Source organism: Talpa occidentalis, unplaced genomic scaffold (assembly GCF_014898055.3).
Source record: "Talpa occidentalis isolate TD23 unplaced genomic scaffold, MPIMG_talOcc4v2.1 talOcc4.3, whole genome shotgun sequence".
Taxonomy (NCBI): Eukaryota; Metazoa; Chordata; class Mammalia; order Eulipotyphla; family Talpidae; genus Talpa; species Talpa occidentalis.
The window spans coordinates 84519693-84534217 of NW_023603184.1; the positions used below are offsets into that span (position 1 = coordinate 84519693).

Below are 14525 nucleotides of genomic sequence, written 5' to 3' on the forward strand. Positions count from 1 at the left end.
CAATTTAAAAAATGGGCAAATGAGTTTAATAGACATTTCACCAAAGAAGATCCAGATGGGCCACATATTTATGAAAAGATGTTTTATCACTTATCATGAGGGAAATACAAATCAAAGACACGATGAGATTTCACCTCACACTGCTTAGAATGGAGATTATTAAAAAGTTAGGAAATAGGGCCTCCCCGGTGGCGCAGCAGTTGAGCGCTGGGCTGCGAAGCTGCCCGCAGCCTCTGTAGCGCGGGTTCCATCCCCGGCCCCTGGCGAGGGTCCCACATGGCGCCCAGACCTCTCCTGCCACCCGCTGCTCCCCTCAGCAGTGTACTTTGTCATTCTGCCTGTTCTGCTCCCCACTCTGGCTCTGGTGAATTCTCTCACCCTCCCGCGCTTCTGACTGTACCCAGTGCTTGTTTGAATAAATAAATAAATCTTAAAAAAAAAAAAAAGGAAATAACAAGATTTGGTGAAGGTGTGGAGAATAGGGAAAGCAAGCTTGTGGATTGATGGGAACAAAATCTCCCCAGCGGGCGTGCTGGGGGCGCCACGGGCGCGGCGCGGGGCCCGGGTGTCGGGGCGCGCAGGCGTCATCGCGGAGCCCGGCGGGGGCGCTGGGGGCGTGGCGGGGCGGAGCAAGGCGCCCTCGGCTTCTCCAGCTCCGCCTCCTGCGGCCGCGGCGCCCGACTCCACCTGCGTCCAGGTGAGGCCGCGGGGGCGCGGGCCTGGGCGCGCAGGAGCTGCTCGGCCCGCGACTCGCGCCTGGTCTTGGGTCTGCGGAGGGCGCGTGGGGCGGCGCGGGCGGCCGGGGCGCGGGGGCCGGGGGGCGCGCGGGCCCGGGGAGGGAACCAGGCGCGGGGCCCCGCGGGCTCCAAGCCGGGTCTTCTCTCCGTCTCCCGCGGCGACTGGACGTGAAGGGCGCGGGCAGGAGCCACGCGGGGGTCTGAGGCTGTGGCCCCAGCTTTCAGGGCGCCGGGAGCTGAGGGCGGGGCTCGTGAGGTCCCCAGGGCCAGGCCCAGAACTTTTGTTCAGGTGTTTCTTTGTAAACTCTCTCTCCCTCTGCATGTTTCCAAGCTTTGCTTTAAAATCTCTCTGACTGACAGGAGCCCTCATGCCGGCTCTCAAGGAGTGTCTGACGCCAGGCCGGTTGGGAGACCCGCCCTGGACTTGTAGCCCTGCCCGTCCTGCGATGCAGCACTCTCGGGGGATGTTTTCCGGCAAAGGACCAGCCTCAGCGGATGGCATTGGCGGCCAGGTAATTCTCCGGCCTGTCACCTGTAGGGTGTTTAATTGCAGCAGATGTCAGTGGCACCCCTGGCCCCAGTGATGGCCCCCAAAAGTGTTTCCGGAGACGGGAGGCAGAGACTCCCCTTCCCCCACTGGGAACTACGGGGCCAGAGGAGATTGGGGCCTGCCCGGGTCCCAGAGCAAGATCTGGGCGCGTTCTCAGGGAGACCCCAGAAGGCCGAGATCCAGGATGGCAGGTGCACCCACATTCATTTCTGCTAGAATGGTCCACTGCAGGCTGCCCCTTGCGTGTGATGGAAGGTTCCAGTTCTTGCCTCTCTCTTCTCAGATGTAATGGTCACCACCTCCTGTTTATGATGAAGGTTCCCCCTTCAGCATCATTGAAATTGGGGGCTGGGTCATTCTTTGTGGGGGCGTGAGCGGCTCGTAGAATGGGTGTTCAGTAGTCTCCCTGGTATCCACACAGGTGGATGCCTGGAGCGCCCCCTAGTTGCAACAATGAAAATATTGCCCAGAGTTGGCAAATCATCCTCAATCAATTCTGCTGTTTCGTCCCCAAATTCCCTAAGACTTTAATTTCTGCACAAAGGGAGCTACAATACAAGCCACAGGCATTACAGTCCGATGGACGTTGGTTTCAAGACTCGGTTGGCTTCTTCGAGGCTATGCCAGATCAGGCCATTGACTCTTCTTGTGTTTATAGATACAACAATATGACTTTTGCTGGACCATTTATAAGTTTCAGCCAAAATGTATTTAATATATTTAGTGGAAAGGTCTAACCCAGATTTTTCAACCTGTATGTTTTTATGGGAGATAGGACGAGACAATATAGAAGATGGGAAAGAAACAGTATATAAAGACTAAATTTTTCCCCAAAATTTCTGAATCCTGAGCAGCATTAAAAGATAAAGCAAATAAAATGAGAAATAAACAAAAGGAGATGTATACCTAAACAGAACAGTTCCCAAAAAGAAAGTCTAAAGAGAAGGAACTGTCTTGACAACAGTCAGAATGCCAGGAATGATTGGCTACAAGACGTGGTGGTCAGACCCAGCGCAGATGCGTCTGCAGAGAGGGATGAGAAGTGGCCACTGTCAGTTGTATGCCAGGCAAGTTATTCTTTTTTTTTAATTTTTATTTATTTTTATATTATTTTTTATTTTTTACATCATTGTTCATTTTTAAACAATATTTGCTTCCTCCCACCCCCTCAGGTGTAGTCCCCATAGTTTCCTTCACCAATGCACCCGTGCACCATCACCTCAGTCTCCTGTGCTCCTCCCTCCCCCCCATCCCTCTCTCGCCTCCTCCCCTGCAGGATGTCTCTGATTTATAATTGTCCATTTTTGCTTTGTTGTGTTTTGTACTGTTATTATTTTTTTACACTGATGTCTTATTTGGTTCCCCTATATTCCTGCTATAAGTAAAACCATCTGATATTTTTCTTTTTCCTTCTGGCTTATTTCACCGAGCATAATTCCTTCTAGCTCCATCCACGTTGCTGTGAATGGCATGAGTTTATCTTTTTTGATTGCTGAATAATATTCCATGGTGTATATATGCCACATCTTCTTGATCCAGTCATCTGTTTTTGGGCATTTGGGTTGTTTCCAGGTTTTACGTATTGTAAATAGAGCTGCAATAAACATAGGGGTACAGGTGTTCTTTTGAATAAATGTTTTTGTGTCCTTTGGGTAGATCCCTAGGAGTGGGATTGCCGGGTTCTATGGTAGCTCCATTTTTAATAGATTGAGGAAACTCCACACAGCTTTCCATAGTGGTTGAACCTGTTTGCACTCCCACTAGCAATGTAGGAGAGTTCCTTTTTCACCACATCCTCACCAACAATTGTTGTTGCTTGTTTTTTTGATATGTGCCATTCTTACTGGTGTAAGGTGGTATCTCACTGTGGTTGTGATTTGCATTTCCCTGATTATAAGGGATGTTGAACATTTTTTTCATATGCCTGTTGGCCATTTGCATTTCCTCTTTGGAGAAATGTCTTTTAAGTTCTTCTGCCCATTTCTTGACGGGATTGTTTATCTTGTTTTTGTTGAGTCGTGTGAGCTCTTTGTATATCTTTGTCATTAGTCCCTTATCAGTTGAATGGAGTGCAAAGATTTTTTCCCAATCAGTGGGGTGTCTCTTCGTTTTGGTTAATGTCTTTTCCTGTGCAGAAGCTTTTCAGTTTGATGTAATCCCAGGTGTTTATCTTTTCCTTGACTTTCTTTGCTTTGGGTGATGAATCTTTAAAGATGTTATGTGATATGTGTCTTGTAGTGGTTTACCTATATTTTCTTCTATTTATTTTGTGGTTTCAGGTCTTATGTCCAGTTCTTTTATCCATTTTGAGTTGATTTTTGTGCATGGTGAAAGGTAGTGGTCTAGTTTCATTTTTTTGCATGCGGTGGTCCAGTTTTCCCTGCATCATTTATTAAACAAACTGTCCGTGTTCCATTGCATATTCTTTGCTCCTTTGTCAAAGATCAGTTGTCCATATAAGTGGTTTTATTATCTGGGCTCTCTATTTGCTTCCATTGGTCTGTGTGTTTGTTTTTGTTCCAATACCAAACTTTTAATTATTATGACTTTGTAGTATAGCTTGAAGTGATACCTCCTTTCTCCCTTGTTTTCATCAGTAGGGCTTTGGCTATGCATGGTTTTTTGTGGTTCCATATGAATTTCATCAGTATTTGTTCTATTTCTTTGAAGAATGTCATTGAGATTTTTATTGGAATAGCGTTGAATCTGTATATTGCTTTTGGTAGGATGGCCATTTTAATAATGTTAATTCTTCCAATCCATGAGCAGGGGATGTTTTTCCATTTTTTGTGTCTTCTTCTATTTCTTTTAACAGTGTTTTATAATTTTCTTTGTATAGGTCTTTCACCTCTTTTGTTAGGTTTATTCCCAAGTGTTTGATTTTTTTTTGTTTCAATTATAAAAGGGGTGGTTTTCTTGATTTCTTCTTCTTCAGATTGATTGTGTATAGCAAGCCTACTGATTTTTGTGTGTTGATTTTGTATCCTGCTACTTTACTGAACTGGTTGGTTATTTTGAGTAGTTTTTCTGTGGAATTTTTAGGGTTCCCTACATATATTATCATATCATCTGCAAATAGTGATAGTTTTACTTCTTCCTTCCCTATCTGGATTCCTGTATGTCTTTCTCTTGTCTTATTGCCCTGGCTAGGACCTCCAGTATTATATTGAAGAGCAGTGGTGAGAGAGGATATCCTTGTCTTGTTCCTGATCTTAAAGGAAAGGCCTTCAGCTTTTCACCATTGAGAATAATATTGGCTATGGGTTTGTCGTATGTGGCTTTTATCATGTTAAGGTATGTTCTTTCTATCCCGAGAATTTCAAGGGTCTTCATCATAAATGGATGTTGGACTTTGTTGAATGCTTTCTCAGCATCTATTGATATGATCATTTGGTTTTTAATTTTCCTTTTGTTGATGTGTTGGATTACACTGATCGATTTTCGTATGTTGAACCATCCTTGTGCCCCTGGTATGAATCCCACTTGATTGTGGTATATTATCCCTTTGATGCATTGTTGGATTCTGTTGGCAAGGATTTTGTTGAGGATTTTTGCATCAGTATTCATTAGGGAGGTTAGCCTGTAATTTTCTTTTTTTGTGCTCTCTTTGTTGGGTTTTGGTATTAGTGTAATGTTGGCTTCGTAGAACGTATTTGGTAGTATTCCTTCTTTTTTTAACTTTTTGAAAGAGTTTGTGTAGGATAGGCACTAATTCACTGCTGAATGTTTGGTAGAATTCATTTGTGAAGCCATCTGGACCTAGGCTTTTGTTTTTGGGGAGTGCTTTGATTACTGCTTCAATTTTGCTGCTTGTAGTTGGTCTGTTTAGGTGTTCTATTTCTTCTTTGTCCAGCTTTGGATGATTATATCATTCTAGGAATTTGTCCATCTCTTCTAGATTGCTGAATTTGATTGCATATAAGTGCTCATAGTACTCTCTGGTTATTCTTTTGATTTCTACTGAGTCTGTTGTGATTTCTCCTCTTTCATTTATGATCCTATTTATATGTGTTTTCTCCCATTTTTTCTTTGTGAGCCTGGCTAGAGTTTTGTCTAGTTTATTTTTTTCAAAGAACCAACTTTTGGTTTCATTGATCTTTTGGATTTTTTAAAAATTTCTATTGTGTTTATTTCTGCTTTGATTTTTATTATTTCCTCTCTTCTACTGGCTTTAGGGTTTTTTTGTTGTTCTTTTTCTAGCTCTTTGAGATGTGAGATTAGGTTGTTTCTTTGAGTTATTTCTTGTTTCTTGATGTGAGCCTGTATTGCCATATATTTTCCTCTTATTGCTGCTTTTCCTGCATCCCATACATTCTGGAAAGTGGTGTCCTCCTTGTTGTTCAATCAAAGTATTTTTTAATTTTTTCTTTGCTCTCCTCATTAGTTCAGTGGTTTTCCAGTAGTGTGGATTTCAATCTCCATGAAGTAGGAGGGTTCCTTGTTTTCTTTTCATGATTTATTTCTAGTTTGATGCCTTTATAATCAGAGAAGATAGTTGGAATGATTTTGATCTTCATATATCTATTGATTTGTCTTGTGGTCCAGTATGTGATCTATTGTGGAGAATGATCCATGTGCACTTGAGAAAAATGTGTACTCGGATTTTTTTGGGTGCAGTGTCCTATAGATGTCTGTTAAGTCCATGAGTTCTTTGTCTTTATTCAGGGTTATAGTGTCTTTATTTATTTTTTGTCCCGTTTATCTGGCCATTGGTGACAGTCTTGAAGTCTCCCACTATATATGTATTTTTTTTAATGTCTGTTTTCAGAGCTGATATATTTTGTCTAATATATTTTGGCACTCCTTCATTTGGTGAGTATATGTTGATGAGTGTTATATCTTCCTGATGTATTGTCCCCTTGATCATAATGTAGTGACCATTTTGTCTCTTTTTACTTTTTTTAATTTGAAGTCTATTTCATCTGATATAAGTATAGCCGTTCCTGCCTTCTTTTTTGGTCCATTTGCTTGTAGGATTGTTTTCCAGCCTTTTACTTTCAGTCCGTGTTTATCTTTTGTGATTAAATGTGTTTCCTGGAGACAGCAGAAGGATGGATTTTGTTTTTTAATCCAGTGTGCTATTCTGTGTCTTTTTATTGATAAGTTTAATCCATTTACATTTAGAGTTAATATTGATATGTTGGCATCTATATTTGCCATTTTGTTTGTCTTTTTTGTGATTTTATTCCTTGCTTTATTCTGTACTTCTTGATCATTCCTCTGTTGGTTTTGGCTTTAGGACTTGTAGAATTTTTTGGAGTGGGGGCTTAGTTGTAATGAATTTCTGGAGTTTCTGTTTGTCTGAGAAGGTCTATATTTTTCTTCATAGAGAAAGGAGAGCTTTGCAGTGTACAGTATTCTTGGTTGGCCTTTGCTGCGGGCAAGTTTTTCTTTAAGGCTAAGCTTACAGACAAAACTAGCAGGCAAACCATAGATCTGAGACATACATCAGGGGAAAAAGAGGGGTCAAAGCAGGGGAGGGAAGAGAGGTGGTGATGGGAGATTTATTGGGATTACACTGAGGGGAGGAATCAAATATTGTTCAAAATGAACAATGATGTAAGAAAATTGTTGGGGGAAGAAAAGACTAAGCTTTAAATAGTATGGAGTTTTCTCAAGATCTTAAAAATAGATCTACCAAATGATCCAGCAATTCTATTCCTAGGATTCTGTCCAAGAATACAAAACCACTAACTCGAAGGGATCTCTGTACTCCATTGCTCATGGCAGCACTATTTACAGCAGCCAAGTTAAGGAAACAACCTAAGTGCCCAAGGACAGAGAAGGGGATGAGGATGTGATGTGGATACACTGTGGAATACTACTCGGCTGTAAAGAAGAACAACTCTTGCCATTTGTGACAGTGTGGATGCAGCTGGAGGGGATGATGCTAAGTGAGATAAGCTAGAAGGACAAAGACAAAGGCCAGATGGTTTCACTCATATGTGGAATATAGAGACCAAAAGGAATGACCAAACTAAACCAAACAAACCCTTTAAGTCTGATATAGCACTGAGGCTACTGGAGAGGGAGGTTGGTGGGGCAGAGAGCAAAGGTGGGGAGGGGGCCCAGTGAGTTAGAGTGGGGGACTGTGGGTACTCTGGTGGTGAGTGTGGTGGGGTGCCATGCACCCCTAATCATATAGTACATAAACCATCATCACCTCAAAAAAGGATATTTTTAAAATAATGTTCAGCCAGGGCCCTACCTGGTGGTACAGCGGGTTGAGTGCAGGGCTGTGAAGCTGTCCGCAGCCTCTGCAGTGCCAGTTCGATCCCCACCAGCCGGCGAGAATCCCATATGGTGCAGCAGACCTCTCCTGTTGCGCCCGCTATTCCCCTCAGCAGTGTATTTCTGTCATCTGCCTGTTCTGCTTCCTGCTCTGTCTCTGGTGAGTCCTTTCACCCTCCCGCGCCTCTGGCCTGTACCCCAGCTCTTATATGAAATAATGAATAAATCTTTAAAAAAAAGAGTGTTCAGCCTCTAAAAAAATTAGATTTAAAAAGACATCTTTGTCTGACCTAAAAGTTTAGAACATGGGGTTTTATATCCTTAGGATTATAAAACAGCAGATAAGAACTGTTGGGTGTAAGCTTCACTGAATAAAATGTAATCCTGAATCAAGAAGTAAAGAATTTTTTTGTCATTTAAGCTTTCCACTTAAATAATTAACTATAGTTAATATCTGTATGTTATAATCTGTAATAATTTCACCCTGAATCATTTTTTTAAAGATTTTCATTTATTTATACAAGCACTGGGGTACAGGCCAGAGGCGCGGGAGGGTGAGAGGACTCACCAGAGACAGAGCAGGGAGCAGAACAGGCAGATGACAGAAAGACACTGCTGAGGGGAGCAGTGGGTGCAATAGGAGAGTCTGCCACGCCATGTGGGAATATCCCTGGGCCGGGTGGGAATCAAACCAGCACTGAGGAGGCTGCGGACAGCTTAACAGCGCTGTGCTCAACCCACTGCGCCACGGGGGAGGCTCTCACCCTGAATCATTAACCTTGATTTCATAAATGAGGTTTTCACTTCTCCATATTAACCTTCTCAAAAAGGGGTAATGCAGCTTTCTGCTAAGCTTGGTGGAACTATTCATTGAGGAGTGAGATTATTCAATTTGTCGGTGCCTGGGGGTCTGTGCGCAGTAATTGGGGATACGGAATTACTGTTATTTTAAGCTACTGACAGTTTCATGATGTACTTCTTTCTTACATCATTGTTAATTTGGGGACCATATGTGATTTCTCCCCTCAGGTATGGTCACCGAGTTACCTTTTAAAGTCCCCTGTGACTTACCAGCAGTGGGTTGTGACAAATGTAGGGAAAGGCTGATTTCCATGACAAAGGGATAGGAGGGAGAGCCAGGGAGAAAGAAAGAGAAGAGAGGAGTGTAGTTGTTGGTGGTGTGATGTCGTGTCTGCAGATCTTAATGTGTGTATCTTTATACAGGATACCTAATTAACATTATAAACCCATGTAACCTTAACTTTTACCTTAAAAAGGACTTTACCTTTTAGTACCCTCATAAGAAAGAACAGGCATTGGCATCGAATGGGTATGCAACTTTTGAAGGATTTATTGTAGCCCAGGGCCTGAATGCCAGGACTAACTTCTACACTAATGAACATGCGCCCCAGCCCTCCAAGACCGAGGTCACAGGCCTCCACATTCCTCAGGCCCCACAAGGTGGCGAATGCTGCCCTGATCTCAGGCGTTCAGGAGAGGAAGTCACAGCATGAGTACCTGGCTGTCCCAACATCACCCCATTCGATGTCACTCCACTCGACCTTCAGCCAGGGGTTGCTGTCCTTCACTTCTCTCAGCAGCGCCTGGATGTCCATGCTGGCTGGGTACATCCGGCTTCAGCCTAGAGATTGGGGAATATGGGTGATTGCAGAGGACCCGACTTTGTTGCCCAGCTCTATACTCTGAGCCACAGAAGTGCCCAAAAACCTATTTCTGGGCACTCGTCATAGGGAACATTTTTTTAAAAAAGATGACTTGGACCCACAAAGTAGGGTTTCACATAAATATAGAAAAATCCACCAGACTGAGAGACAGAACATGACCATGGGCTGGCTGTGGCCCCATCTTTCTGTGATTGCTCAGTGAGGGGGAGCCTGGTGTCTCTATCCATGATCTAACCCTGCCTCCTGAACGTTTCTCAGAGCTCCCCACCTTCAGCAGGCCACAGCTGCTACCAGCTGAAGAGCTGAAAGTAAGAGAGAGAGGCACAGAGCTCCCCAAACCAGCTGACCTCCACGGGAAGTCTGGTCAGAGATAAGAGCTGTAAGTACCTGCAATGCAACTGCGTCATAGTACACTTGGATGTAATGTACCCCCATCCCCCCTTTATGAGGAAGTGGGGTGATGATGGTAGGGGGTGATGATTGTGGTAACAAGAGACAGAGCAGAAGTAAACCCTAAATCTATCAAAGCATAAAAGGAACCAGGCTTGAGTTAGCCACCCTGGCTCTTGGTGGTGGTTTAGGTCTTGGTCTTACTAGCAAAAGAAGCCTGAGACTCGCCATTCAGGCTCTGTGATGGGTCCCCCCAAAACCTTAACTCACTTTGAAAAGGTGTCATAGCAACAACCAGTACACCCTTGAAGGAGACCAGTTCCACACAGTCTCACAAACATCTGAATATTGCATTCCTTGACCAAATATGACTGTTGGTCTTTTCATAAGCCAAGGTAGGGTCTTCAAATAGAGGGAAACGTCTCCATCGCGGCCCTGTGCGCTCCACTGAGCCTGCAGTGATATGCGAGGGAGGAGGCTGGAGTGTCAGAGATCACACTCAGCTGAAAACTGCACCCCATAAAGAAATACCCACCGAGACGGGGCACCTTCTCTTACCTGCCCCAACCCCCGACTGGAGGCTGTTGAGACAGCGTTTGCTCACCTGGCCTTTCCCTCCAACCCTCCCTGCCGTGCAGCACCTGGAGTTCCACTGTGTCTAGAGTTCCCTGCACTGCACCTCTGCGCCCTATCGCAGCCAGGAGCACAAACACTCCTCCCCAAGGACCGCTGTGTGGCCACAGCGGACAGTGTTCTGTTCAGGCCATCCCTTACCCACCGCTGCAAGGAGGTGGAGAAGCAGGCGCTCCCACCGAGATGAGCAGGTAAGCCAGATGAGTTGCATGGCGGTCCAGGGCCTGGATATATGCCTCTGGGTATATGCAGGGTTTTGAAAGCAACCCTTGAATGCTTGCAAATGAGTTGCCATGGAGCCAACCCCTGTGGGACTCCAGTGCCCTGCAGGTGGCTTTGCCTGGAGGGAAGGCAGAGCCAGTTTGTCTGAAATGGGGCTAAGGGTGAACAGGGTGGGGGGCCAGAACACGCCCCAGAGGCGCTGTCCAACAGCAGAATGAAAGCAAAGGCGGCTGAGAGGCAGCATTAGCTGCAGCCCGGGTGCCACACCCACAGGTCTCCGCCTTCCCAGATGCTCCCTCGCCACAGATATTTGAAGGGTGGGGGGATACAAACCTACAGTTCCCAGGGGCACACATTCTCCTTCAGCCTCCTGGTGAGCGCGTCGCATGTGTGTTTGGGGCCCAGGATTGAGAAGAAAGGCGGTTCCAGAGCGCAGGTGGAAGACGAACGGCAGGACAGGGAGCCCCAGTGAAGTTAGTGAGATCACAGGGACACGTCTGGTCTCAGGAGACCAGGACCTTCCGATATCATTTACCTGCTGTGACTCCGTGTGTCTCCTAGAGCCAGGTGGGCGTCATGGGGTAGAAACCATACCGCCCCGACACACGTGAGATTAACATTAGGAAACAAAATTATATGTGGAGTCCCTGGCAGCTGCACCTCCAAATGTTTCTCGTCCTTTTGAAGAAAGAGCTTGGCTTGAGGACCTAAAAGAATCTAAAAGTCTCAAACCAGAAAGGATATTATATTGAATTAGAGCAATTGGATAACGACCTAAGTAGGAGTGCGGAGTAGTCTTTATAACGCTTAGTTATTCTACATGTCCCACAGATAGATGCTGACGTGAATACTTACTAACACTAAGAGAATTTTCTGAAATTCATGTCTCTTGGTGATCATTAATATATATTTAAAACAGGCCTTCCCCCCCCCAAAAAAAAAAAGCCCACATCAACCTTTAACACTTGAGAAGTTTTATGGCAGAGACTCCCGGTAACTACTGGACAGAGGAGCGAGAAACAGATGCTGGACTCAGAACTCGCCTCCCTGGCTGCGGCTGGCCTGCAGCCTGGGAGGATTCCCTGCAGAGGAACCTCCAATAAAAGGAATTGCTCTGCTTGTCTGAGCTCTGTGATTGGCCGAGGGGAGCTGGGTGGGTGGGTCTTCCTGACCAGGTTGGAATGACCTGCTAATTTACCAAAGGTGCTTCTGAACCTTAATAGGAAGGTCACACTGAAGTTACCTGGGCTATGTCCTCCGCGGTCCTGGAGGAACAGGTCTGGGTTGGGCTTCAGGAAACCAACAGTTTTCCTGAGCTCCCGGGTAGCTCCTAAGTGCCTCTGTTTCACAGACCACCTGGGCCAGGATACTGGAGCTCAACAGTGTTGACATTTTGAAGTGGAGGTTGCTTGGGGGGCTCAGGCGGTGGCGCCCCGTGTACTGGAGTGTGTTGTCAGCATCTCTGGTCTCCATCCCGGTTCTGACAAGCAAAATAGTCTCCAAATATTGTCAAATACCTCCTGAGAGGTCAAATTGCCCGTGATTGGGAACTATAGTTGCAATTGGCTGCCTCCTTCCATCAAACCAAGGATATTGAAATGCATTTGTATTCTGCTAAATAAATAGGTCTCTGTTAATTGAGTAAATAGGTAAGTGGATAGATCATAACAGTCAAGTTCGTCAGTTTTGAGTTGATGGTGTTTGTTTTTGTTGATATTGAAATATGTATTCACAAGACTTGTATTGATTTTTATGAGTATTAAATTTTATTCATTTTTTTTTGCTTTTGAAAAAAAATTGAAAATCTGTGACACTCCAAACCGGGAAATAGTCTACAGCTAGAAAAGAAGGAAGAAAGAACTCAACAAGCTTGGATGACATTTTGGAGAGGGATTTTGTTTAGGTTTGGGGGGGATTGTTTGGTTTGGGATTTTTCTCTCTGACTCATTTATCTTCAAGATTATAGTGTTTGTAGTGGGGCAGAGAGAGAGAGAATTTTAGACTTATTTAATTTTGACACTTAGGAAAAGTAGGGAGAAGGCATATAAAAACAATGCATCAAGGTAAAAATGTCCATGTTTAAATCATGTTATAACAGTAATAGTGGTAATAATAATGGGCTTAGCTATTATCATTAAAACAATATAATAGTAATCATTAATTATCATTATTATTATTAAAACATAAACTTTAGTGATGGTTGTGGTCTCCATGAGGGGAGGGGGGAGGTCAAGGAAGATGTCATGGCCACCACCACCTCAATCCATATCCCCAGTGCCCCCAAGAGCTGCAGCACCCATTGCCCCCTTAAATGCTCATGTCAGCCCAGGACATTGGGCAGCTGTGGAGAAGCTGGTCACCCTCCCTGGGGCTGTGCAGCTGGGACCATGTCAGCAAACTTTGCAAGAACATCACAGTGGAAAGGTCAGTTGGGGCAGGTTAAAAGGAGTTTGCGTCCTTCTTGAAAAGAGAAAGAACACTCGCCCCTTCATTTTCCTGGGTTTCCCCCTAAATGTCATTCATCTGTCAGTCATCACAACCCTCCACAGCTGCTCCGGGGCCAGGAGCCATCCTTCTCTCCCTCCCCTCTGGTAACTGCCATGTTTTTCAGTCTTCAAGCTATTTTTGGTGTGTTTTACTAGTTTGTTTGCTTATTTTTATTCCACAAATAAGTGAAACTCCCCAGTAATTGTCTTTCACTTTCTGACTTATCTCACTTAGCAGAATCAGCTAAAGTCCCATCTATGTTTTTCCCAAAGATATCACTTCATAGTTCTCTTGGCTGAGCAGCAGCCCCTTGATTATATATTCTGCGGTTCCTTTATCCATCCCCTGTCCAAGGGTGATTGTTGGTCGGTCCCGTGTGTTAGGAACCGCAGACCTGGGCTGGGGCGGAGCAGGAAGTAGTAGAGCACATGGCAAATGGCCCTGAAACAGAAGCCCCGGGATTGCTGCTAGCACAGGGCATGGGTGGGTTAAGGACCAGTGGCCTGAAGCCTGCAGGCCAGCCCCAACCTCCAGCCGTGTCGCCTGCTAGGACAAGCGCCAGGCCCTGATAAAGTCAGCACTGGCTGTGGCTCCCCTGGGTCCACCACCAGCAAGGCCTCCTGACCTCAGCAGAGGCCGGGGTTTGCTTTTGAGATGATTAAGAATCATAAAATGGAAGAATCTGGTTGGCATTTGACCAGCTCCAGTTAGACAGCTGAAATTGTAAAATGGAAGCATCAGGCTTAAAAGGCCAGGAATGTAATTGAGGCTCCAGACATCTAGAGACCCAGACTCATGGAGACCTTTTCTTGGCAAGACCTTGGCAGACAGTCATTGGGAAGATGTGTGCAGACATCCTGGAAAGAACTACCAGACTGTAAACCTCCCAGAACCTCCCTTGCCTCTAATTTCTGCATCCAACTGCAGCGTAACCACTGCTCCTGCCTCTGCCTGCTCTTATATATATATAATAAAATGTTGACAAGGATGAGGTGAAATATGTAGTCTCATTTGTTCCTGAGAAAAATTGAATTAGTATCTCTTCTGCAGAGAACTGTGAATTTAGTATATTTATACTGCTTGATAAATCTTTCTATTTGGGGGACATGGCCTAAGGAAATGCTTGGAAATACAGATAAAAACCTTTATGTATAAAAACATTCACCAGCATTTTCTTTATAGTAGCAAATAATTGGAAATGGAAATGAAAACCCTAGGTTCTGGTTAAATAAATTACGGTATATACACAAAAGAAATGTAACAATTGATACCAAGATTCTGAAGGTTTTTTTTTTTTTAAGATTTATTTATTTATACAAGCACAGGGTACAGTCAGAAGCACGGGAGGGTGAGAGAATTCACCAGAGCCAGAGCGGGGAGCAGAGCAGGCAGAAGGACTGAAGGACACTGCTGAGGGGAGCAGCGGGTGGCAGGAGAGGTCTGCGCGCCATGTGGGACCCTCGTCTGGTGGCCGGGGATCGAACCGGCGCTGCAGAGGCTGCGGGCAGCTTCGCAGCCCAGCGCTCAACCATTGTGCCACCAGGGGAGGCCCATTATTCTGAAGTTTTTAATGATGTGAAAAATACTTCT

General features: G+C 44.9%; 1 long non-coding RNA gene across 1 annotated transcript; it reads left to right on the forward strand.

Annotated features, from left to right (window-relative positions):
• The first annotated feature begins 1107 nt into the window (after positions 1-1107).
• Positions 1108-12548, forward strand: LOC119254751 (uncharacterized). The gene is made up of 4 exons (XR_005127344.2): positions 1108-1249; positions 9462-9582; positions 10232-10417; positions 12280-12548. It is a non-coding gene; the product is annotated as an uncharacterized LOC119254751 (long non-coding RNA).
• The last annotated feature ends 1977 nt before the right edge of the window (positions 12549-14525 follow it).